The 25,265-nt window shown below is 53.3% G+C and overlaps 1 protein-coding gene across 3 annotated transcripts in view; it reads right to left on the bottom strand.

Moving 5' to 3' along the window:
• The window catches only part of Ppard (peroxisome proliferator-activated receptor delta), a 65,419-nt gene extending 46,930 nt beyond the window's left edge, over positions 1-18,489 (bottom strand). Inside the window, exons 1-2 of one of the 3 annotated variants that reach the window (XM_087596967.1) lie at positions 18,351-18,489; positions 14,124-14,207 (exon numbers count right to left, since the gene is read on the bottom strand). The gene's annotated coding sequence lies outside the window, so the exon portion shown is untranslated. 3 annotated transcript variants of the gene reach the window in all.
• Positions 18,490-25,265: the final 6,776 nt, after the last annotated feature.

The following is a 25,265-nucleotide window of genomic DNA, read 5'->3' as shown; positions in this document are numbered from 1 at the left end:
GGGAAGGTTCTAGGTAATTTTTTTTTCCTTTACATTTCTTATTGTTTCCCCGCTGAGGGAATTAGGCTGCTTTCCAGGGAGTCGGGCCTCTTTCTGAGATGCCTGGGGCTGTGGGAGGAGCCACTGACTGCGAGCCAGTCTACCCACCAATCAGCAAGGGGCTTCTAGTTTTGTGGGCCAAGGAATGGGTCGGGGAGCTAGCTCCCCAAACTCCCTGGAAAGTACGCCCCGCCCACCAGGCCACATGTGGGAACTGAACCCCCGACCAGGCACCACCTGGCAGAGCTGCAAGGCTGGTCAACCTGCACATCTGCCTGCAGCATGAAGCCGTGGGAGGCTCCCACCAACTCCAGCACTGCAGAAGGGGAACTCCGAAGGGAAATTCCACCCTGCCTGGGGGCAGCGCACAGATCCCCGGGGCACAACCTATCTTGGAGGGATCTTGGCTGCTAACTTCGACTGGCACAATTCCCATTTTGGAAGGTGAGGGGGGGAAAGTGGCAACACAGGAGCCAGCGATCAGAAAGGGACTAGCTCGACACGGGTGATGGAGTGTGGTGGCAGTCATTTGGCTCTGGGTCCAAATCCCAGCTCTCCATCGCTCAAGCCTGTGTGGGGACTGAAGATGGCCACACACCCTTTGCCACTCTTCTCATTGAGAGGTAGAGGCTGTTCCCATCCTTGATTTCGGACGGGCCTGGTGATGGTTGACCTCAGAAGGTTGCTAAGGTAAAGACTCTGGAGCTGAGCGGTGCCCACTGTGAGGGTGGCCTCTGGAGGGAGTGGAAGTCATGCAGAGACAACCTAGGCAAGGCGGGAGCAGAACCCACAGCCAGGCCCAGGCACACCTCGGAGTCAGGAGAACACAGCAGGCGGTGCTCAGCCAGCTTCTCTTGACAAGCTGGAGGCCTGGCTTCCTTATCATTACTCGGGGAAGGCTAACTCTGATGGCATCTGAGTCTCAACAGCTGGGGAGGGATGTACAGCCCTGTTCCCAGTGACTCGCTCTGCCAGTCGGCCACACCGACAGCCTCGTCCCTACTACTGCCATCTTTGTTGGAGGGACATTTATAGTCAGCCTCCCCCACCTCCCTCCAGCATCCAGAGGAGAATCAGGATCCTGCTGCTCACAACTTCCCTGTATTTCCATGGCGCTTGCCAACAAAAGACATGGCTTTCAAAGCCAGGCAGACACCAGCACTGCCAGCACCCTAACGGCTGTGCGAGCACACGTGTATCTCTGAAGCCATTTCTGGGGCTGCAGAGCATCAGTCTGTAATACCTTCTTGTGGCTGTTTCAGTGAGAGAAAGTAGAACATTAGCCAGCACTGGAGGGAAGTCAACAGTCATCCAGGTCACTGGAGACGTCCCTTCGCTGGGTCTCTTGCTGTAATTCTCTCCTTGGATACTCCAGCAAAGCCAGCAGTTTCTAGTCTTAAGCAACATACGTCGTATTAGTTTCCAACAATGGCTCCACACTGCAGCTCAGAGAAGCCTGGTCATGACACCAATCTTCAAAGTACAGAGACGGCTCAGGCTCAGTAGTTAAGAGCTCTGGCTGGGAAAGGGCTGGTGGTCAGGCTGGGATGCGGCTTGGTGGGTACAGCGCCTGCCCTGGAACGTACAAGGTCCAGGGCTGGATCCCAGCACTTATGGTGCCACGGGCCTGTTCTTGGACAGCAGAGGCAGGAAAACGAGGGGTTCACTGCTAACTTCAGCTACATACTGAGTGTGGGGTTAGCCTGGAATACTTAAGACCTTGTCTCAAAAATAAAGGGGAAAAAGGCAGACTTGTGATGGCTCAATGGGTGACCAAGTGTGACAAACTGAAGGAATTCCATCCCTGGGACCACCCACAAAGGAGGAGAGAACTGACTCCCAACAGCTGTCCTTTGACTGCCACATAAGGTGCTGTGGTATGCTTGTGTGTGCACAAACACATACGAATAAACATAATTTAAAATTCTAAGGAGTAGACAGCAGGGTTAGAGAGATGGCCGTGGTGAGGAGCCAATCCAGCCAATCCAGGCGACCTGGGATTGGTTCTCAGCACTCATGTGGTGGTTCCCAACTGTCTGCAGCTACAGCCTCAGGGGATCTGCTTGCTTCAGCCCTGCATGGGTACCAGGCATTCTCGAGCTGCACAGCTTACATGCAGGCAAAATGCTCGTGATATAAAATAATTCCTTTTTTATGTAGAGATCCCCTCACATCCACAGGCAAAGCAGGGACGGTGTACCCACAGAGGAGGAGGCCACTGTGGCAAAGGAATGAAGAAATGCTGTCTGGCCAGCAAGGATGGCTGAGACGTTCTAAGTGAAGCCTGGGTGGGGGCAGGGAGCACAGCAGCAGCCCCCAAGGCAGGGAGCATAGCAGCAGCCAGGGCAGGGAGCACAGCAGCAGCTACCCCAAGAGCACTAAGGTCAGAGTAGGGTCACACAGGGGTGTGTCCTCTAACCCAGCACTGGGGGGCGGGCAGAGGCACGGGTCACTTCAGTCTGGGTGAGAAGGAAGACAGAGGAGAAGGGAGTATGTCCTGATTCCTGTGTAGCACTAGCTTGAGACAGAGGGCAGACTGGTGGGTTCTGGGGCAGACGGGGCTGCAGGGGGCAAATGGGAGTGAAGGTTTAATGTGTAGGGTTTCACTGTGGGAACTGTGAAAGAGTCCCGGGGGTGGAAGGTTGACGAAGGCAGACACTATGGACATAGTCACAGCTCCTTAAAAAGGACTAAGATGAAAGGCTGCACGGGGCACAGACCACTCGAAAGCCTCCATGCACACAGATGCTCACAACAGAGGAGGAAGGATGAACAGGAGACGAGGGAGAAAGCACCCCAAATGTCCATCACTGGCAAACAAACGCCTGTGACTCTAGCATGAGTGCAGTGGGTCTGTCCTGAAGCTGTCTGTATTCGAGGCCCAGTTGCACAGAGCAGCTAGGGTAGAATAGAGAATTTAGTAAGCAGTAACTCGGGAGTATTGGCAGGAGGTGGATTAACCACAAGGTTACACAGTGGCCCAGCTGTTGTGCTGATTAAGGGAACCAAAATACAAAGGCTGTGTGTGTTCACTCAGGAACACAAACCACTGAGGCCGGGAGCAAACCCGCCACCGATGAGATATATAAACAATTAATTCAACACATAGGAACAGAATGAGGTCGGGGCTGGCCTGTGGCTGTTCACAGAGCGCTCGCCTGACATGCGCGAAGCCCTGGGTTTCATCCCCAGTGCCACATAAAACCAAGCTTGGTAGAGGGATAAACCCAGTATTGGGGAGGCAGAGGCAAAAAGACCTGAAGGCCAAGGTCACCCTGGCTTGGTAAGGAGTTCGAAGCCATCCTGGGTTACAAAGAGGCCCTGCTTCCAGAACCGGGAGTGGGCACCAGCACAGAGTAGGATCGCACGGGCAAACTGGAAACAGGATGCTGGGAGACGGCTCTGTGGGGAGGCGATCCAATCCTAAGGTGGTGGCCTGAGTTCCTTCCTTGGAACAGGGGACACATGTGTAATCCCAGACCCCAGTGAGGTGGGAGGCAGAGAGAGGAGAATGGTCTGGAAGCCCACAGGCCAGCTAGTCTGGAGCACACGGCCTGTGACAGAAACAGAAAGAGAACCTGCCTCAAACTCGATTAAAGACAGAGCCAAGTACTGTGAAACTGACCTCTGACCTGCACACATGCGTGTGCCCCCCCCACACAGATACACACACACACACACACACACACACACACACACCCCTACGATAGTTTTTCAGAAGCCAGGTAAGTGGCCGTGCGGTCCTCACATACAGAATAGAGACCTATGAGGGATGTGAGACCAGTGGCATGGGGTGGGCAGGGCCTTTGGGGCTTACCTCTCGGAGGTATGGGCCTGTTTTGGGGTAAGGCAGATACTGTGCAATTACATGGTAGAGCTAATCACGTGATATATTAAAAATCACCTTAAATTGATGAGTTTTATGTCAGGCATATCTCAATTCTAAAATGCTAAAACATATAAACAGAATGGACTGGGTGTGGCCCCTGGGGAGACACGGTGGGCAGAATCAGGAGTTCAGGGCCATCCTCCGTTACACAGTCAACTGCAGGCCAGCCTGGGGTACCTGGGACCCAGTATCAAAAGACTATACTACAGAACAGCTCACAGTGTGCCCTGCAGTGGGGTGACCCAGAATGTGCTCCCGTCTGTTCCCCCGAAAGTGTGCTTGTCATCCCCTTCCTAGCTGTCCATCTACCCCTTCCTTCTTCCCTCTGGCTCAGCCCTGGGCAGAATCACAGCCACCTTTTCCTGGCAGAACACCACCTACTTAGACCTGCCAGGGACCATCTGGAAGCCAAGATGCTGGCCCCTGAAGTCACCCCAGACAAGCTGCCCAATGGCTAGGCCTGCGGTTACTTACAGCCATGTGTCAGCCGAGGGATGCGGTTTCACATGGGAATTTAATTATAGCTCTGGAGGGAGGAGGAAGGGAGGCGGGGCAGGCTTGGAGGGGATGGACGGCAAGCCATTGCACTGGGCCTGCAGCATGCACGCAAACACACAGCTTACGCTAAGTGGAATCCTGGCACAAACCAGGCACAGGCCACCATTGCACACAGAAAACCTGGCCGAGTTTCGCTCGCTGCCCTGCTTGCTGGAGACCCCAGTCATCTGGTAGGCTCCCTGGGAACATCACTCCCAGGTCTCTCCCTGGCTTGGAGTTTTTCCTGGCACGGAAGCTGAGTGGATCTATAGATGTGAGCGGTCCCCCACCTCAGTACCACATTCAGCTCTCTCTCTCCCTACTCCCGAGGAAGCGTGACAGCTGCTGCCAGGTGGAGAAGGTAAATGTGGAGAAACGGAGAACCACCATGGAGGACTACGGCAGGGTGAGGTCCATGGCGGCCTCCTCCTGGTCAGCAAGAGCTCCCTGCAATCCTAACTCCTTCAACCGCTGCCCAAGAGGGAGCAGGGGACCAGGCCTCACCCTGTCAGTTGGCCACACTTACCCAGCCCGGAGACCAACCTTCCGTCTCAGGTTCCCCTCTTCTGAGCCCCAAGGAATGCTTCCTCAAAGCTATGAGAGAAAGCCTTCAAATCAGAGGGGGAGGGGGAGCTTTTCTAGATTGGCATGGAAAGAAATGGGAGTAAACAGGTATAGCGCAGAAAGATGGGGTCATGAGAGTGGCCAGCGAGAACAGGTAATGGAAGCGGGTATATTCCAGACATTACATTCACATTGTGGGTGAAGATGCCATGGGAACGCCATTGCTGTGTGTAATTATCATATGCTAGAAAAGCACAAACAAACACTAGCCAGGCTTACACAGTCTGCGAGACTGCAGCCACGACTGGCTGCAGCTACCTCACTGTCACTGATGGAAAGGGGAACGTCAGCCTCAGCCCTAAAAACAGAGTCTCCCCATCGACCCAGCCAGCAGCACATGACTTCTCTACTGTCTGAACCCTCTGCATGCAGCTTCCCGGCAGTGGCCAGGTCCTTAGCCAGAGGTGGAGCCCAATATCCTCAGGCTACAGGATTTCCCTGTAGCAACTCCCTGCTTCCCTTGGGAGGGGCCCTGTGGGGTCCCCAGGCTGTCACCAGCCGCAGGGTGATTGCACAGGCTGCTGCTCTCTGTAGAGAGGTGCAGTACTAAGCTCTGTTCACCCAAGGCTGCACGTCCACCTGCAGTGTGGGGCCATGAGGGGACAGTCAGGGTACAGGACAGACAGGAGGACAGCTGCTACCCCACGGAAGGCACAGTGACCTGCCCAAGGCTACCCAGGTAGATCCAGCTTGGCTCCTGCAGTTGCTCCTGACCACCACGTCCTGTTCCCCCCAAGTTCCCAGGCAGTGAGCTAGAATGACCGGTGCCGTGTGACTTCTTGCTCAGAGTCCACAGAAATGGGAGCGGGTGCTGCTCAGCACACCTGTCCCTCCAGCCTCCAGCCACCGGACCTGAGGTCCCTAGGGTCCGCAGTTTACAGGCCAGTAAGAACAGTTCCCAGAGACAAGCCAGAGCCCCTGCCACTCCTGCATTCTACTCTGGACCAGAATGGGAAAACAAACAGAAAGGGGTGCTTAGCCAGGTGGACAGGTGAGATGTCTCAGTAGGTGGCGCCTGCCACCAAGCCTAACCACCTTACTATAACCAACCCCAGGACCCACAGAGCAGGAAAGGATTGACTCCTGCAAGCTGTCTTCTGACAGCCACACAAGTGCTATAAACAATTAAAAGTAAGGTATGCCAGGGCGGGCACGAGGGGGCAAGGGAGAAGCAAACGTGAGAGAGGAGTCAGGTCTCTACTTTAGGGAGGGCTGGCATCTTGGAGCAGGGCAGGCCCAGGCCCCATACTGCTTCCAGTCTCTCCTCACAAGCCTGAAGTCTAACTAGCACATCAGCCACACACCCACGGAGCCCCGCTGAGGGGACACTGTCAGGACAGGCAGTCACTGAACGAAGAACAGAGACTCTGAAAAGCTCAAAATGATCTGACTCTCAATACCCTGCCCTTACAGGCTGCAAGGGGCAGGGGTGTGAGGAGGGTGGGGTTGTGGAGCAGGTAGGTGAGTGCTGCCTGGCTCAAGGGAGAACCTGATGAAGGCGATGCCCTCTTTCTCCTCTCCCCAGACGAAGACAGCCTCGCCATCTTTGCTTTCCCTTCCCTTATGACCTAGAGCAGAGCCTGAGCCCTGCCCCCCTCCCGACAAGGCTGGCCCTCAGTTACTTGTGTTTCTCTGGGTGTTGGAGCGGGTCCAGGCAGCCACTGATCACTGGGCCTCCTCTGCCTACTGACTGGAATGAGAGCCTGCAGGAGGCCTGCCAGAGCGCTGCTTCTGCTCAGTGACCAACAAAGGGCTGACTGTTCTCAAACCAACACCAGTCCAGTGACTCAGAAAGGTGATTTCCACCTAGACCAATCAGATTCAGCTGTCCATCCCTCCTAGGAAACATTCACGGCTTTCATCAGTCGGGTTCAAATCCCAGCTGTGTCCTATCAGCATGTCTGTCTGTCTCTCTCCCTCTCCCTCTCTATCTCAGGCGCACACGCTCACACGCATGCAGGCACACTCACTCATACATATACACACATGTTGACACAGACATACACACACACAGACCCACTGACACACACACACACACACACACACTCACTCATACATATACACATACTCAGACACACACACACACACACACTCACTCACTCATACATATACACACACTCAGACACACACACACACTCAGACACTCACACACAGACACACACACTTACAGGCAGAGTGTAAACACACTGAGGTGTGGAAGTGCACACTGAGCACTTAGCCCAATGTGGACAGGCACTCTCCACCCAGCCACAGTAGCCACCAACAGCTCTGGAGACTCAAAACAAGCAGCCCAGCTCCTGAAGTCACCATCGCCCTGGCAGGGGGCAGCCAGAGGTGGGAGAAGGGAGCTCAACTCAGTCCAGCGAGGGAGGATGGTCGTGCCCACAGGGAAAGGCACAGTGAACCCTGGCTTAAATGTCCTATGCGTGAGTGCTCCTCTCAGACACAGCCACCCTATGGAGGCAGCCACACTGGGTGTAGGCTTGCTGAACAGCTCTGTGGGGGGGCACTGCAGGGCTCCATCAATGAGCTGCACTCTGGGCAGATGTCGCTGCCGGTGAACAGTGACCCCCATCCAGGACTGGATGCACTGCAGATCTCTGACTCCTGACACACCTCGGCGGACACACTGATGGTCTCACAAAGTCAACAGAGAAGATGGGAAAGAGGGCAAGTGGAAACTGCAGTCCCAGGGAAGCCGCTCGCTCGGGAAGGCACGGCCTGTTCATGCACACTATCACACCCTCAGGAGTGTGAACGCTCACAAGAGTGAACAATGAAAAGGTGGCTGGGCTGACAGGATGGCCACCGGACAGCCTGAGTCTGAAGTCCCACTCCCATATGGAGGAAGGAAAGAACCGACTCCCACAAAACGTCCTCTGACCGCTACGCACATGCTATGCCCACTGGTAGGACACTATCAATCAATAACCAAACTTCTCAACTGAAAAAAATAAGCAGGTGGTCCTCACAGTGGTGGGGTCAGGGTGGCCATCCCACTCCACACTTGTAGGGCCCAGGCTAGCCCTGGTTGGGCACACAGATGCCAGCAGGGTCAGGCAGTTAACCAGACCACAGAGGAAACTGTCTACAGCTGAGCACACACAGCACTGGGCCAGGGCAAATCACACTGTGTGCTACACTACGCTCAGCATAAATGGCACCTGCTCCAGCTCACCGGCTTACTTAGCTGAAGCCCGCTCTTGGTCAATGGATTATCAACGGTTTCCCTCACAAACCCTGCCCTGTCCCTCCTCCCCTCTACTCCTGCTGGGGAGCAAGAGGGGAGACCAATCCCGGGGTGAGCTGTGCTCTCACCTTGCTATTCGAGATTCTATCAGAGGTGGAAAAGGGATGGGTGGGGGTTCTATTGACAACCCCTGGAGATGGGGAAGAAGGGCAGGCATAGAGGTGGTGTCACAGCTGAGGCTGAGTGGGGTGAGCGCACAGTGGTTCAAGGAGGTGCCACACATAAGGTGTGAACTGGGTGACAGACACTCCTGGGTACGTACGGAGCAGCAAATATTCCAGAGAGGAAAGGAGACAGGTGCTAGGGAGACTGACACACAGCGCTGGAGGTCAGAAGGCCCAAACTGGTTTCCCTGGACCAAACCCAGCATGATCATACTTCCCTGAAGGCCCTTGGAGAGCCTTTGTCTTTCTCTGAGGCAGAGCCACATTCCTCACATTCTCTGGCCTCATCTTCTGTCTTCAGAGCCAGAAGCAGAGCACCTTGCTCGGAGGTCCTGGGCCCACTCCCTCTGCTGCCCACTAACAGGGACGCCTCCAATGGTGCAAAGAACCCATCAGGCAATTCGGAACAATCCCTCAGCTCAAGGGGGCCCTAACTGTCACATCTGAGAGACCCACCTGGCTGTCAGATGGCAGCTACAGCCCTTCAGAGACTTACTCATCTCTTAAATGGCAGAGGCGACCCAAGGACACTCAGGGAATGCAGGTCCTGTTCGGACCGGAATCACACGCTTACTAGTCAGATAGTGGAGGGAGAGGGCCTGTGTGTAGGCTTTGGGGGACCCCTGATGAAGGGAAGGGGCTTTCTCCAGCCTCCCGAGGGCTCCCAAGGACTTCACTGTAGGATCTGCACTGGCCTCAGGAAGATATCTGTGTGCTGACATCCGGGGCTCCCTGACCGTCCTCGGGGCTCTTCTGCCATGGTGAGCTGTCAGAGTGTTCGGGGCCAGGCAAACCCATTTTGGATCAGGATGACAGGGACACATTCTCCCTGCAGCACACTGCCTAGGTGGTCAGAGCGCCCCATCCTCCGCTGTGAAGGGATAGGTTCGTGTGTAGCAATGTGCAGAGCAAATGCCACCAACTGTCCCAGGAATGTGGCTTCTGCAGACACCAGGCTGGAGAAGCACACAGCCAGACATGAGTGCCCTGGGAGATGGCTGTGTCCTCACTGGGATATGTTGTTCTCTGTAAACCACTCTCACCTTGCCAAAGCCCCCCGGGACCTGGTGAGGTAACATTAAGGGTCAACTTCCCACACAAGGCCTACCCGTTATCCTTACCCAGTGTGCCCAGCTGGCCAGGGATACTCAGGGAAATGGCTGAGAGGTGGTCCTCAGCTGATTTTGGCCCTAAGGGTACATACTTGGTGATGTCTATACATTTTGGGTGTTCACCGGCCTCTAGTGGACAGAAGTCAGAAGTCAGGCACTGCTAGCTTTACACACACACACACACACACACACACACACACACACACACACACACACACTCACACACACAGGACTGACTCCCCCAATACACCCAGAAGGCTGAGGAGCTAGTCTGTACTCAAAAATGTTAAAGCAGGGGAGGGGGGCAGGATTACAGCTATGAGCCTAGAAATGTTTAGGCATATAGAGAAACTGAGCAAACCTCCCTTCCTTGGAAATGGAGATGAGTGGGATTTTGGGTTCCAGAAAATTCCAGCACAGTGTGTTTATGAGGTGTGCGAGAGAGAGGTCTAGTCTGCTGTGCTGCCAGTTGGAAAGGTGAGTTGATCTGTAGAGGGGAAGCCAAGTTCTCTGAGCCTCAAAGGTCAGGACTCCTGGACACAGAGGGCCCAGTCTGTGCCACGGAGCATACAGGACAGAGGCGTGAGCTCAGGGCCAGGCAGTGCCCCTGACACTGTGAGCTTCTCCTAAGCAGCCCTCCGAGGGTTTCAAAGCTGCGTCCAGATGAGCTGTAAAGAACTCAGTAACTCAGGGAGAGCTGCTGAGATGTGCGGACAGGGCTGATGCAAGATGCAGAATGTGGGTCAGGAGAGAAAAGGAAGGGGGTGTTGCTCCCCTGGCCCCAACACCAGGTGACAGGCGGTAAAGACACTGTTTAAACCTGGTTCCCCAGTTGGGAGAGGAGCATCCTCAGAAGTCCTTCCTCAACTCTAGACCCCAGCCCACTGAGGCAGATGCACTAGGGAGGGCAGTTCCTTTTACTCCTCCAGGAGACGCTGATGAAGGGCTGGGGACACCAAACCGTAAGCCATGGTTAACTTGGCAGCCAGCCTCCTGCCGTGTCCCTAGTTGCCACTCTCCAACATGGCTTCAATCCTGTCTCTTCCCAGCCCTCTCCTTCCTCCTGTTGTGATGCTTGGTCCCATGGAGCCCAGGAGGGCTTCAAACTCCCTGAACTCCTGAGCCTCCTGCCCCCACCTTTCATGTATTCAGACTGCAGGTCTGTGCCGCCAAGCCGGGTGCTGTAAAGGACAGTATCCTCCAGGCACACTGCAGCCATCTTTAGGAGCTGGCCTGGGCCTGCTTCCCAAGGATCTTCACGTCTGGGCTCGTAGACTGTTAATACTCCCTCTTGGAAGTGGGTCAGGGGATGCTCACCCGAGGATCCAGACACCCCTCCCAGCCAGACGGAAGTCATTCTGCCCTGGTCCCAAGGCCTCTGGGGACATATAGAAGATGCAGGTGGAGAAGGATTGAGGGAGGGGATTCCACCCACACAGCCATGGGGGCATCGTCGTCCGCACTAGGTACAGACCTACTGTGGCTGCTTTGAGAACATCCATGCTGCCGAAAACCCCTAACCCCGGCTCAGTAAAGCAGAGCCTGATAAAGGTGCCACTGGCGGAATCACACCTTGCTTTGTCACTGAGACCGTGGGGGAGGGGGGAGGTTCCAGTTTCCCAAGGACACTTAACACCACCTGGCTAGTGTCTGTCCCCGCTTTTTAGAAATATTTTTAAAGACTCGTTTTATATCATGAATATGAACGTCGGGAGTAGTTTGTCCACATTCATGTCCTCACAGCAGGCACTTCCACACCTGGTGCCCTCAAAGGTCCTAAGAGGAATTGAGTCCCTGGAATTGGAGTTATGGTCAGATACAGTTGTGAGCTACTATGTGGGTGCCGGGAATAGAACCCAGGAAGAACGAGTGTTCCTAACCACTGAGCCACCTGCTTCCTTGCCTTGATAGGGTTTCTCTGTGTGTAGCCCTGGCTGTCCCGGAACTGGCTTTGTTGCCCAGGCTGGGCCTCAAAGTCAGAGAGCTCCTCCTGCCTTTGTCTCCTCCATGCTGGGATTGAAGACACACACTGCCATGCCAGGCTCTTCCTTGCCTCTTAATGGTCCTGAAATCTGAGTACACTTGAGACAATTACTGGTGTTAAAAATTATTTTGTCGGGGTTGGGGATTTAGCTCAGTGGTAGAGCGCTTGCCTAGCAAGCGCAAGGCCCTGGGTTCAGTCCCCAGCTCTGAAAAAAAGAAGCAAAAAAAAAAATTATTTTGTCTGCTGGGCGGTGGCACACACCTTAAATGTGTGGAAGGAGAGCAGACAAGCAAAAAAAAAAAACAAAAAACAAAAAAAAAAACCAACTATTTTGTCTGCCTGGTTTTTCACTGTTTAATGAAAGGCCCAGCTTTATCCGTGCCTTAGCCTTGACAGCAAAGCTTAAATGTAGCTGCCTCTCACGCACATGAGCCCTTCGATCTCTCCACGCATCGACAACCCTGAGGGGGCTGGAGGTCCCTCCTCACTCTCTGGGCCCTTGTCTGGTTGGTGGACAGATCAGAGCCAGTGCGGGTGACCAGCTGTATCCACAGGGATGACTATAAGAGCGGGAAGACCTCCCTCCTCCTCTGAGAGCCCTGTATGGTCCTCCCCTGCCCTGCCACCTCCTACAGTATTAGTACTCCTTCTCCTCCAAAACTACCAGTGACTCCCCACCACCCAAACACCCCGGAAACACCTTGCCTTGGGACTCGGCGTCCTCGATGAACTACCAGTGTGTTCCAGAATGGAACCGATGTGAAAGTACTTTCCTTCTGCCAGTGACTGGAGCGCAGGCCAGTGACCTTACCACAGCCTGCTCTATGGCTGTGCTGAGCTCAAGGAGGTCTCTCCCTCTCCACCTCATGCCTAGGTGCCAACCTCCCTCTCATGTGAACTGGTCCCATGACCAGAAGAATAGAGGAGATGACACTGTGATTCCTGAGACCAGGTTATGAGAGAGCTGGCTGTCTCCTCCATACATTCATCCTGGGATGTTTGTGTTCAGAGCCTAGCCACCATGCTACAAACAGCTGTTGTCCACATACACACAGACTCAGACAGACAGACAGACAGACAAGTGTAATTTAAAACATTAAAGGTGGCTAGATTATGTGGTTCATGCCTTTAATCCCAGCGCTCTGGAGGCAGAGGTGGGCAGGTATCTGAGTCTGAGGCTAGCCTCGTCTACAAGGACCAGGACAGGGCTACACGGGGTCAAAAAAAAAAAAAAAAAAAAAAAAAGAGAGAGGGTATCGGGGTGTTGAGGTCACGAGCTTGAAAACTACTATTCCCATGGTGATGTCAGAGCCTAGCAACCTTGTTTCCTCAGCCCTCAGGCCGCTGACTACAGATAAACCACCAACCATCACACCCTGAGCCCCTGCCAGCTCCCTGACATCAGGAGACATACCTCATGAGTGTCTTCTCTCCCCAGCCAGGCTCCTCAGCCCTGGACTAAGTCAGCTTAAGGCAGCCCCAGCCCCAAACTCTTGAGATTTGTACAGAAGCCCCTCAGGTTGAGCCTCAGTGGGAAGGCTCATTCTGAACTGCAGCCATTGAGGCTCTGCACGGACAGAGAAACCAGTGCAGCTCTCCCAGCCTGGAAGACTTCCTCCTCCTCCCTGTTTAGGACCTCCAGAAGCCTCGGCCCACCTCTTCCTCCCTCACACTCCCTTCAGAGGAAAGGGGCTAGATTCGGGTATGAGAACTGCAGGGGCTCTTGCCCCAGACCTTCCAGAAGGATCCAAAAACAACCTGACCCTTGTGACAGGCAGCCAGACCCAGGCTGGTCACCCTGTTTGGCAACAGGAAAATCTGCAGGCTGTAAAATTCAGAGAAAGGGAAGTGGGTCCCACAAACAGACCCTGGACCCCTGAACATCAGAGATTAAAACAGGGCCAGGTTTCCCCTGCCCCCAGCAGGGGCCCACCATAACCCTGCCCACCAAGGCATCAACACAATGACCATCAAACTCCCTGGTGTGCTCCTTCTGAGAGTTTCTAGAACCTGCCAGGCATCCTGAGAACAGGGAAACAGTATGGGAAGCCGGAGGCATTGTTAGAGTCTGCTGGACACCCAGCAGCGAAGGAAGAGCCCTGTTACTGCCCCACAGACCCGGGGGCAGGGATTAAACAACTCTATCATGTCCCCAGAGCCGGGCACACACCTCCAGTTCCAGCACGGGAAGAAGAAGGGTGAGCTACAAACCCAGAAACAAAACAGCAACTCATCTGTTGGATAAATAGAAGAGCTTTGTAAAGGAGTGTTCAGTTAGTGACTCAACAGACACTGGCTACCCTCTGTAGCCGGCAGCCCCTCAGACACGAGAGAAAGTCCGTGTTCTTGTGGGTATGAAGGTGAGAGACTCCACATTCCTAAAAGATCTACTGAGCCACACACACTTGACGAGCAGCCGTCATGGTGATAGGTGCAGATACCACATCTGGTGACCCCTGCAAGGCCAGGAGCCTGTGGAGCCTTGGCAGTCAGCCGGACACCCGAGTCAGTGAAGCGGGCTTACCTTTACCGTGGGTTTGTCCTCATCTGTCAGTGAGCAGGAGCCTCTGGGCGAGTCCCACACGCATAACCCCGCTGCTGCACAGCGCTGCAAGGTAGAAAGGAGCCAGTGTCGGTAACTGAGTGGTGCCGGGGTCCGATAAAAGAGTTTAGGAAGTTCTAACCGAACCCTGGGACTCAAGAACCGATGGTCCCATATGACCTCACACACACACACACACCCTGGGAGACTTGTCGATCTCAGACTGAGTCAGCAAATATTTCCCAATCCTGGAAGGAGCCCGCACTGCCAAGCAAGCAGACACTGGCTCTTCGGATCTTACCTGGGTGGGGCGGAAGGAGCCGGCAAGGTAAGAAAGAGGTGGTGCCTAGCACCCTACTAGTTCACAGAAGGAGAGGCCCTGAGTCACACCCCAGTCACTAGCCCTGAGTTACGAAGGCCCGAGGGAGAAGACCCACATCCTGAAACCCAGGCCCATAGGCCCTCGAGGCCCCAGCCAAGTACCCAGCTCTCCTCTGACTCTCTGGAATCCAGCTGCTAGGGCAAGCCACTCCTCCCCTGGCTCTGTCGGCATACAAACATGCCCAGTGACATCAAGCCATCTCCAAGAAACAGCCACAGGGCAATCTGGGACGACACGGCAGAGACAAGGGCACTGGGCACAAGGCTTCGGACACAACGCAAGCCAGAACCTGGCAGGACAAACAACCTTGTGGGATTGCTGGCAAGGGAAGAATGCTCCCAATGCGGGCAGTGCCATGAGGCTACTCCTGACATTACCAGGCCCGCCAGAGCCACTAGAAGGGGTACTAGAGTACACCCATTCCACCAGCCAACATACAGAGGGCAGCAGGGCTCAGCCAGGAGTCCAACATACCTCCTGAAGAGACGAGACTCGTTGTACCAGGGCATACCAGGCTCAAACCCTGGGGACAGCTTGCACAACAGCCAGGCAGCTTTGTTCTGTCCAAAATAGAGGCCTACCAGCTTCCGAGGCCTGTCTCCATACTGACTATCCTACCAGGCCTTTGGGGAAGAGAATAGGGGACCACAGGTGGGGCTGGCATTTGTGCCAACTCAGCATAGAGCATAGAGCACTATGATTGGCTAAGCAGAGACAGGACAATAATAGGTGGTTTTATTATCAAGGGTGGTAGGTAGGGGGACTGAAGAGATGACTCAGAGGTTAGGAGCACTCGTTACTCTTTCAGAGACCCAGGTTTGGTTCCCAGCACCCACACGGTGCGTACCAGCCAGAACTGGAAATCCGGGAGATCCAACACTCCCTCTTTTGACCTCCAAGAGCACCAAGTACACACGATACACAGGCGGTACAGCCCAGACCTATACTCAGGTAAAACACTCACGCATAAAATAAAATGAATAATGAGGGGCTGGAGAGATGGCTCAGCGGTTAAGAGCACCCGACTGCTCTTCCAGAGGTCATGAGTTCAATTCCCAGCAACCACATGGTGGCTCACAACCATCTGTAAAGAGATCCAATGCCCTCTTCTGGTGTATCTGAAGACAGCTACAGTGTACTTATATATAATAAATAAATAAATCTTTAAAAAAAATGAATAATGAATGAATTAATTTTAAAAAAGGACTGTCAGGCAGAGTCTCTGGGGAACCAGAGACTGGGCTAATCATTACCAAGCACTCAACTGTACTCCTCAGGAATGACCCGGGTGGGGTGGTATATCCCAGCGACCCCAGCACTCTGAAGACAGAGCAGGAAGACTGCCCTTGGTGAGGAGGCTAACAAAGTGCCCTCAAGGTCAGCCTGGGCTACATCGTGATAGTGTTTGTCTCATATTTAGAAAGGGAGGGACAAGATGGCTCAGCGGGTAATGGCACTGGTCAACTGGCCTGATGACCTAAGTTCAATCCTGGGAGCCACACACCAAAAGGAGAAACCGACCCTCAAAACTTGTTCTGCATGCTCACACAAATAATTAATAAATGTAAAAAGATATTTAAAAAAACTTAAAGGATGTTTCTCATAGGAAAAGATTCCTTCTAACCTCCTCCACCCTACCACCACCCCCACACACACCCGGTGCTCCATAGAGGGGCCTTAGGGATCAGAGGAGAGGAGACTAGCTCAACCCGAGGCCAGCCACAGTCTTCCTGCCTTCACAGAAAAGGGTCAGTGCACGCGGAGATTACAAAACTGTAATGTCTGGACAAGCTGGTTCAGTTGACTCCCTGCTGCGGCTCCAGAAGGTGGCCTGTCCTAAGGCCAATTCTGGCAAAAGACAGAGAGTGCCATCCTCAAAAGAGGAGACCTAGAGACCTGGTGCCAATGTAACCGTGCGCTCTCGCTTTTGAAGTGAGAGTGGGTCAGACTCCCACCGTCTTCAAAGATCATGTGAGCTGGGGTTGGGGATTTAGCTCAGTGGTAGAGTGCTTACCTAGGAAGCACAAGGCCCTGGGTTCGGTCCCCAGCTCCGGAAAAAAAAAAAGATCATGTGAGCTAAAGACAGGTTATGCTCTCTCCTGAGGATGCCTCCAGGGGTCCCTGGCCAAATAAAGAGGCTCAACCCCGGGCCCAGCTGAGCTGTTGATCCATGTGGCTGGAAGCAGACAGCCCAAGTTCCTTTGCAAGGCCTCACTGGTGCAATCCCTCGGCCTGCCCGGACAGATACCAAGGCAAAAGCCCAGACCACACCTGGGCAAAGGGAAAGATGTCAATTGCCTCTCCCAGCCCCAGTAAATACAGCTGCCCAGGAAAAAGGGGGAAAGGCACCAGAGAACCATGTCCAGGGACCCACACGAGAGGCACATCCGTCAGTGAAAGACATGAGAGAAACTCTGTCGCTTGTACAAGACATCAAGATTAAGGGGACAGATGACCAACAGCCCCAGGGCTTGCAGGCCCACAGTCCATTTAAAAACTCAAACAGGAACGTATTCTGGAACTGGTAAAGTAGATCAGCAGGTAAAGGTGCTTGTCATCAAGCCTGAATGGCCCGAGTCTATTTCCAGGGCCCGCAAAATCGAATGAGAGAGCCAACTCCCAACTCCAGTAAAGTTGTCCTCTGACCTATACACACCTGCACCCCACCCAACATCCACACCCTGCAGAAATAAATGTAACTTTTACACACACACACACACACACACACACACACACACACACACACACACACAAAAGCATTCTAGAGCCAGTACAGGGAGGAAAAACCAAGTTAAAAACCACGGTCATCCCTGGGCAAGGCTTCTGGAGACTCCTCTTAGCTTATGGGATAGGGCAGTGCGTAGAAGGAAGGCAACAACAGCACAGACAGCTTTAAGTATCATAGTTTAAATACATTCCATAATATCCCAAATGAATCCTGTTTCCTGGAAGGGGAAAAGAGTTATATGAAGCCTCCGGCTGGCTACCGCTGGCACACACCCAACTCAGAGCCGGCTCTCCCCAAGGGTTCCTGGAAGTCAACAGACTCATAAGGGGAAGTATTGTAAAGCTGAGATTACAAGGGCCTACCAACTGGACATTCCCTCCCAATCCAACAAACACCCAGTAAACCCTGTGACCCGAACAGATCTGGTCAAGCTGGCCCTCAACACCCCACTCTACCGCCCTTCTAGCTCAACTGAAGGTGAAAGGGAAGCCTATCGTGCACCTCTGGATTCTCCCCAAGCAGGGGGCAAAAAAAACCTAGAAGCGAGGCGGTCGGATGACAAGAGGAGAAAAGGACAGGAGATCAGAGCCCAGCAAAAGCAGGGCCTCTGTCGGTAGCCAGGTTAGATAGAGGAGGCTCGGATAAACCGGACTGGCTCCCAAAATCCTGGGGAAGATGGGGAGGGATCGGACAACTGGAGAAAACAGGGGTCGGAGATGAGAAGAGAGCATTGACCGACAGGGCAAGGGTGGAAGGCTGTCGAGGGAGGCAGGAAGGATCTGCAAGGAGGGCCTGGGTAGCGGGACACCAGAGAGGCACTCAGGAAGGGGGTCAGAAGGGAGGTGACATGGGGTTCCCGTGGAATTGGGAGGAGATGAAGCCACGGGGCTTCAGAGGGGTCAGGGTGGGTGGGAGGAGGTAAGAAGGCCGGCTCCGAACAGCCACGGGGGTCCCCGCGGTGGAGACCCTGGGGGTGTCGCCTCTGCGCGCAGGCCGAGCTTGGACGAGCCGCAGCCGCGCGGAACGCGGCTCTCGGAGCCCCTGACCCCACCGTCCACCTCGGCCCGGGCCGCGCTGACCTCTCCCGACCCGAACGGACCTGTTCCAGCCGCCTCTCCCGCCGCCGCCGCCGCCGCCGCCGCCGCCGTCCCGCACGCTCCGCAGAATCCCCCAGCTCCTGTCAAAACTTTTCCCATTAATCCCCAGCTCCGCCGCGGCCTGCGGCGTCACACGCTCCCAACCCCGGCCCCGCCCCCGGCTTCGTGACGTCACCGCGCCGCTTGCTCCCTCCCCCACCAAGCACTAGCCCCGCCCCCTTCCGCCGGGGGAGCATCCAATCGCCGCGCCTCCTGGAGCGACTCCCTTGATTGCCATCGCTCCGCCCACCGCACGGCTGCCCCCTCGCGCGTCTGCAGCGCCCTCTGCAGTCAGATGTGGGAGCAGCCGCTGAGGAAGGAACTGGGGAGAAGTTAGGGCAGGTCGACCGAGTCCACCAAGCCTCACTCACGAAAGGATATTTAAAGCTAGAAAAGAAGGTGGAGGTCATCTAGTACAACCTCCTTACCCTTCTTGAGAAGAAACTAGGCACAGACTTCTGTGAGCAAGAAGCAACGCCAAGGGCGGCGGGGGAAGGGATAGAGAGACAGACTGTAATTTTCAAAGGAGCTCAGGAGAGATGTGGTGGGAGACTTGGGAATGAAAATCCAGACACCTACATTTTACAAAATATCTATTTTTATACGTCTGGGTGTTTTGTCTGCATGTCTGTCTCTGCGCCACGAGCGTGCAGTACCTGTGGAGGCTGGAGGGAGGCGTTGGCTCCCCTGCAAGTGGAATTACAGACAATGGAGAACTTCCATGTAGATGCTGGGAAGCGGTCTTCTGCAAGAGCAACAAGCGCTCTTCACCCCCGAGGCATCTCTTCAGCACCCACAATTTTTTAATTTGAAAAGAAACCCCCTTCCCCAGGCAGTGGATGGCTCAGTGGGTCATCACTTTGCCTCCAAGCCTGACGCCTTAAGTTCAGTCCCTGGGACCCACACAGCGGAAGAACTGCCTCCTGAAGGTTACCCTCTGACCTCTACACACCGCATGTGCCCGTTCATGTACACCCACACACAGAAAAGAAAGATCTGGGAGGCAGGCGTGGGGGCACTGTAACTCCAGCACTCGGGAGGTAGAAGAAAGTTCAAGGTCATCTTTCACTATGGAGAAAGTTCTAGGCCAGTCTGTGCTGTGTGAGGCCCAACAGGAAAACAAACTAAAAAAGAACTTTTCTCCCATTCAAGATTTCTGTCACTGGGGGCTGGGGATTTAGCTCAGTGGTAGAGCGCTTGCCTAGCAAGCTCAAGGCCCCGGGTTCGGTGCTCAGCTCCGGAAAAAAAAGAAAAAAAAAAAAAAAGAAAGATTTCTGTCACTGGACCTACCTGTAACTTTGTCCACCTAAGCCAGGGGCGGCCTTCCCGGGGCCCAGAAGAGGAGCCTGTCACCCCAACTCTCCCCTTATCATAGACCATAGAAGGAATGTAGCCAGAAGGCAATCTGGTAGGGGCTGGTTTCATCATCGCAGAGTGAACAAAACTTGACTGGCAGGAAAGTCAGGGGGCACCTCCCTCCTCCACACCGCCATTAAAGTTACCCTGCCCTGCCTGGCACTCCTTAGAGACCATCCTCAACTCTTGCTCGCTCGATTTGAGATTCCCACACCACCTTTTCCTGCTGTTTCCGTGTGTGTGTGTGTGTGTGTGTGTGTGTGTGTGTGTGTGCGCGTGCGTGTGTGTGCGCGCGCGTGCGCGCGCGCCCGCTTGCCTGTGCTCACACATACATGCACTTGGAGGACAAACAAGGGTACTTAGTGTCCACCAAGGGTATATATATTTCCACGTTGTTCTTTTGAGGCAAGGTCTCCTGATGCACGAGCAGCTCTGGTTCTGTGGGAACAGTTGTCAGCGGTCGAGCTTGGACCTGCAGTTCCAGGAGTGCTGGGGACCACACCCTGCTTTTCCATGTCTGCTGGGATCTGAACTCTGGTTGCCCTGCCTACTCTTAACTTCCGAGCTGTCTCCCTAGCTCCCTTGGTCCTCTGAGACTTCATTCAGTAAAAATGGCCTGCGGGTGTCAAAGATTTCTGCCGGTTTTTTGTTTGGATAAACTCTGGTGTAGGATCTCAGGCTGGTCCTGAGCTCCTGACCTTCCTGTCTGCAGTTCCCACGTGCCGGACTCCTCCATCCTGGGTTTCTGTGGCTCTGAGTGCGGAACAAGGGCTTCACGCATGCCCAGTGAGCACGCTACGGACTGAGCTGCGTCTCGAGCCCTCCCCTAGATTCTTAACGTTTGTTTTGAGAATGTCACACCTGCGCTTTTTGAACTTTGGTCATATTCATGCTCACTCCTCCCAACTCCCTCGAGGTCCAGACAGGTGTGAGCTCTCCTATGGTTGCTGGGAATCGAACCTGGTTCCTCTGGAAGAGCAGCCAATGAGCGAACATGTGGCAGTCAGGAGGCACAACTTGTAGGAGTCCGTCTTTCCGCCGAGTGGGTCCTGGGGCTTGATGTCAGGTGGTTAGGCTTGGCAGCAAACGTAAACACCCTGGGCCATCTCATCTGTCCCCCTTTTGGTTCTTAACCATCTTACCTGCCCTCTTTTGTTTTTTAAGATTCATTTATTTTATGTGTATGAGTACACTGTCACTGTCTTCAGACACACACCAGAAGAGGGCATCAGGTCTCATTACAAATGGTTCCCAGCCACCATGTGGTTGCTGGGAATTGAACTCAGGACCTCTGGAAGAGCAGTCAGTGCTCTAACCGCTGAGCCCCTCTTTTGGGTTCTGAAGAACTCGGTCTATGGGCTGGTAAGATGGCTCCGTGGGTAAAGGTGCCTGTTGTTAAGCCTAAAGACCTGTTCACTCCTCAGGACCCGCATGCCGGAAGTAAAGAACTGGTTCCCACAGCTTGTCCTCTGACCTCCCCATGTGTACCGTGGTGAACTTGTTCATGTCCATAAATATTTAAATAAATAATTCAGTCAGATTCTTTCTGATACTTGGATCACAACCTTGACTGAAACAGAATCCCCAGATCTTCCCGTTGGTTAGATTTGCCCTTGGAGACAGTTGGGTGGGGGAAAAAAAGCAACGACAGGATTCTGCCAAGTTTTTCAGTCCTTTGAAGCCAGCCATTGATCTCAGCTACCCAAACCTGCCCAGAGATGCCAAAGGGCCATGTAGCTGGTTAGAGAGCATCCTGCTCACGGCTGTGTCAGCCTCTGTCCTGCAGGTGGCGACAGCTCACTCTCCCAGACCTCCCTCTTCCGCTTCTCAGGGTCAGAAGTAACAATTCAAAACAACCACTTTCTGGGTCTGGGTGGCCTCTGACCACAGGCAGCACGGCACAGAACGTTGAAGAGCCCAGAAGACACTCCATTTACCACTGAGGAAACAACGGAGGCACAGGGGACAGATGGCGATCTGGAGTCTAAATTCTTTGCAGGGTTAGGGATATAGGAAGACCCCAAGTTTGATCACAGCAAGGCAAGCATAAGGATTTGCCTTAGCAGGTTGGGGATTTGGCTCAGTGGTAGAGCGCTTGCCTAGCAAGCGCAAGGCCCTGGGTTCGGTTCCCAGCTCCGAAAAAAAAAAAAGAAAAAAAGAAAAAAGAAAAAAGATTTGCCTTAGCCACATGATAGCACACATCCGCCAGCCCAGCACTCGGGAGGTAGGGGCAGGAGGAGCAGCAGCAGTTCAGGGCCAGCCTCAGCTACACAGTGAATTCCAGGTCATTTGGGGCTATATGAGACCCTGGCTCAATGAACAATCCCTGATCTGTTGTTGTTGTTGTTGTTGTTTAAAAAAATAAACAAAACACAAAACAAAATCCCAATCACTCAGTTTTACCAATGAAGACTCAGGAGCCAGATGCCGGGATGAAAACTTGCTCGCTCAGAGAGACTGAGAAACACCTGGCTGACCTTCCTACTTTACCAATTCCCCAGAAGGAAAAGCCCTCTCTCCTCCTTTACGCTGTTTTAAATACCCTTCAACTCAAAGTCCCTCCGTTCTCTTTCCTGGGTTTTCTTATGTTCACTCCGGGTCAACTGGTTGCTTGTTCTGCCTCTTGACCTAGGGTTGACTAGGGTTGACTTTATTTAGCGCTTGTTTAGAGAAAGCACTTGGGTTATATGTGTGCACTGGGGCTGAGCCACATCTCAACAAGAAACAGGTTTTGCCAGTTCACTGTCTCTGGGTTCACAGTGGGATCAAATATCCTGCAATACCAAATAACAAATTTTATCTTACATATGGTCGATGATTTAGATAGTACATGCCGATAATCCCAGCTCTGAGGAGGCTGAGGCAGTTCCTGGTATTTCACGTTCATAACCAGTCTGGGCTATAGAATAGGAACTTTCCACAAAACTTAATAACAAAGATTTAGAAATCCACTCATCAGGCTGGAGAGGTGGCTCGGCGGTTAAGACTGTTTTTCCAGAGGTCCTGGGTTCAAATCCCAGCAACCACACGGTGGCTCACAACCATCTGTAATAGGATCGGATGCCCTCTTCTGGTGTGTCTGAAGACAGCTACAGTGTACTCACATATATAAAATAAATATTTCTTTTTTTAAAAAAAGAAAGAAATCAACTCATCTTACTTAGCGTTTTTCTTGTGATGAAACACCATGACCCAAAATGCAAGTTATCGGGAAATGGTTTATTTGGCTTACACTTCCACATCACTGTTCGTCTATGAAGGAATTCAAGACAGGAATTCAAGCATGGCAGAATGCTTGATGCAGAGGCCATGAAGGGTGCTGCTTACTGCCTTGCTTCCCCTGGCTTGCTCAGGCTGCTCTCTTATAGTACCCAGGACCACCAGCCTAGGGATGGCTCCACCCACAATGGGCTGGGTCCTCCTCCCTTGATCATTAATTGAGAAAATGCCTTACAGCTGGATCTCATGGAGGCATTTCCTCAACAGAGGGAGGCTCCTTCCTCTCTGATGGCTCTAGCTTGCACAGTTCCACAAAACTTATATAATCTGTCAAATCTGTGTAGTCTTCAAGAATCTTTCTGACCAGGTCTTCCTTTTCCTTTCTTTTCTCCTCTCTCTCCTCTCTTTCTTTGGTTTGCTTTAGAGTATGTATGTGCCTGGCTGTCCTGGAACTCACCAGTCCACCCGGGCCACCCTTGAACGCATAGAGATCTGCTTTTGATTTTTATCATAACCTTCTTCCCTCCCTTTTCTGTTTTTGTTTTGGTGGTGTTGTGTTACCGTTTTGAGACAGGGTTAGACATACTCCGGGGTAGCCTCAAATGCCCTCTGTAGCCTCCGATCCTCCTGCCTCACCAGCTTACTTATCATTAGTGCGTGTGCACGTGCGTGCGTGCGTGCGTGCGTGCGTGCGTGCGTGCGTGCGTGCGTGCGTGCAGGAGAGCGCGTCTATCCTGAAGAGCAGGAGGTCAGAGGACAGCAGCAGCTCCCAGGGACTTGGAACTCCTGACTCTCAGGGATAGTCTGCTCTTGCAAGAGGGTGAGTGGATGCAGGGATGGTCAGACTCCCTTTTGAAAGCAGAGACGGTGGGATTGAAAACATGAGAAGACAGTTTCAGTCGACAGTGCTTGGGAACTGAAACGGATCCAACTTTTTTTTTTTTCTTTCTCTCTCACCAAAATGAGCAAGTAAAGATGATTGAAGTCCAGGATGCCTTCTCCACACAGCATGGATCCAACTCTTTTTTTTTTTTTTTGGTTCTTTTTTTCGGAGCTGGGGACTGAACCCAGGGCCTTGCGCTTCCTAGGTAAGCGCTCTACCACTGAGCTAAATCCCCAACCCCAAATATGAGTCAGGATCATTATCTCTTTTTTTTTTTTAATTTATTTTTTATGTATACGTCATACACCTTTCTGCCTGCATGTATGCCTGCAGGCCAGAAGAGGGCACCAGACCTGATTATAGATGGTTGTGAGCCACCATGTGGTTGCTGGGAATTGAACTCAGGACCTCTGGAAGAACAGACAGTGCTCTTAACCTCTGAGCCATCTCTCCAGCCCCAGCAGTTACCTTTGTTGTACCCTAAGTATGAAGTGCTTCTCTGGGCCTACTTGTTCCATGGCGCCATGATCTTCGTGTTCATGGGACCCTGAGGGCTTTGCCAGCTTGGTAGCACACACCTGAAATCTTAGTATTTGAGTGACCGTTGTCAGAACGATGGTGAGTGCAGACCAGCATGGGCGAGGGTGAGCCCGAGGGCAGCCTGAAGCATGAATTAATAAGTAAAGAAGTGTGAGCTAGGGCTGTGCTGGAGAGGCAGCCCCTGAACAGTGAGCGGTAAGAAGGAGACATTCACAAAGCCCTAGTTGCTGTACTAAGCTCTGCAGAAACAAAGCAGACCAGGCAAGCCCGGGCAGCCTCCACTCATAGTCCTGGCACCTGCTTCCTTCTCCTCCAGTTTAGTTATTCCCACAGCACACGGACTTTGGGCTTCACATCCCGTCCCTCTGCTCTGCACCTTCTCACGCTAGTGGCTGTTTCATGGCACTTTAAACGTCACACACTTCCTTGAAAGAGCATCGGGTGCACTTGCAGGAGCTGCGAACTTTGTGATCAGATAGCGAGGAGCAAGCTCCGGGAGGGCGGGAACCCTTCCCCTATAATAGTTCACGCCAGGGCGGGAACCCGGGTAACAGCTCACACCCAGCATAACGCCTGGCCCATGGTAAGGAATCACCAGGTTCCATGCTGGACGGGCTTGAGCTGCAGTCGCAGCAGTATCCTCACATTCTAACTGCTCCACGCCCAGTCGTGCATTGCACTCGCTCACACAGCTTTCTCAGGAGCAAACCCTGTGCCAGGCATTGGGGACAGCGTTGAGGAAGACATGTCCTTGCCTTCAAGGACCTCCAACATTTGGAAATGAGGAGGAAGGACTTCGTGGTGAGACCTAGAAGAGTGAGAGGGAGAAGCCGAGGCTATACCCCTGAGGTAGAACTGTAGCAGGTCTTCTTGGCTTGAT

Source organism: Rattus norvegicus, chromosome 20, assembly GCF_021556685.1.
Source record: "Rattus norvegicus strain SHRSP/BbbUtx chromosome 20, alternate assembly SHRSP_T2T, whole genome shotgun sequence".
Classification (NCBI taxonomy): Eukaryota; Metazoa; Chordata; class Mammalia; order Rodentia; family Muridae; genus Rattus; species Rattus norvegicus.
Note: the sequence above shows the minus strand (reverse complement) of the source record. Positions and strands in the feature narration are given on the sequence as shown.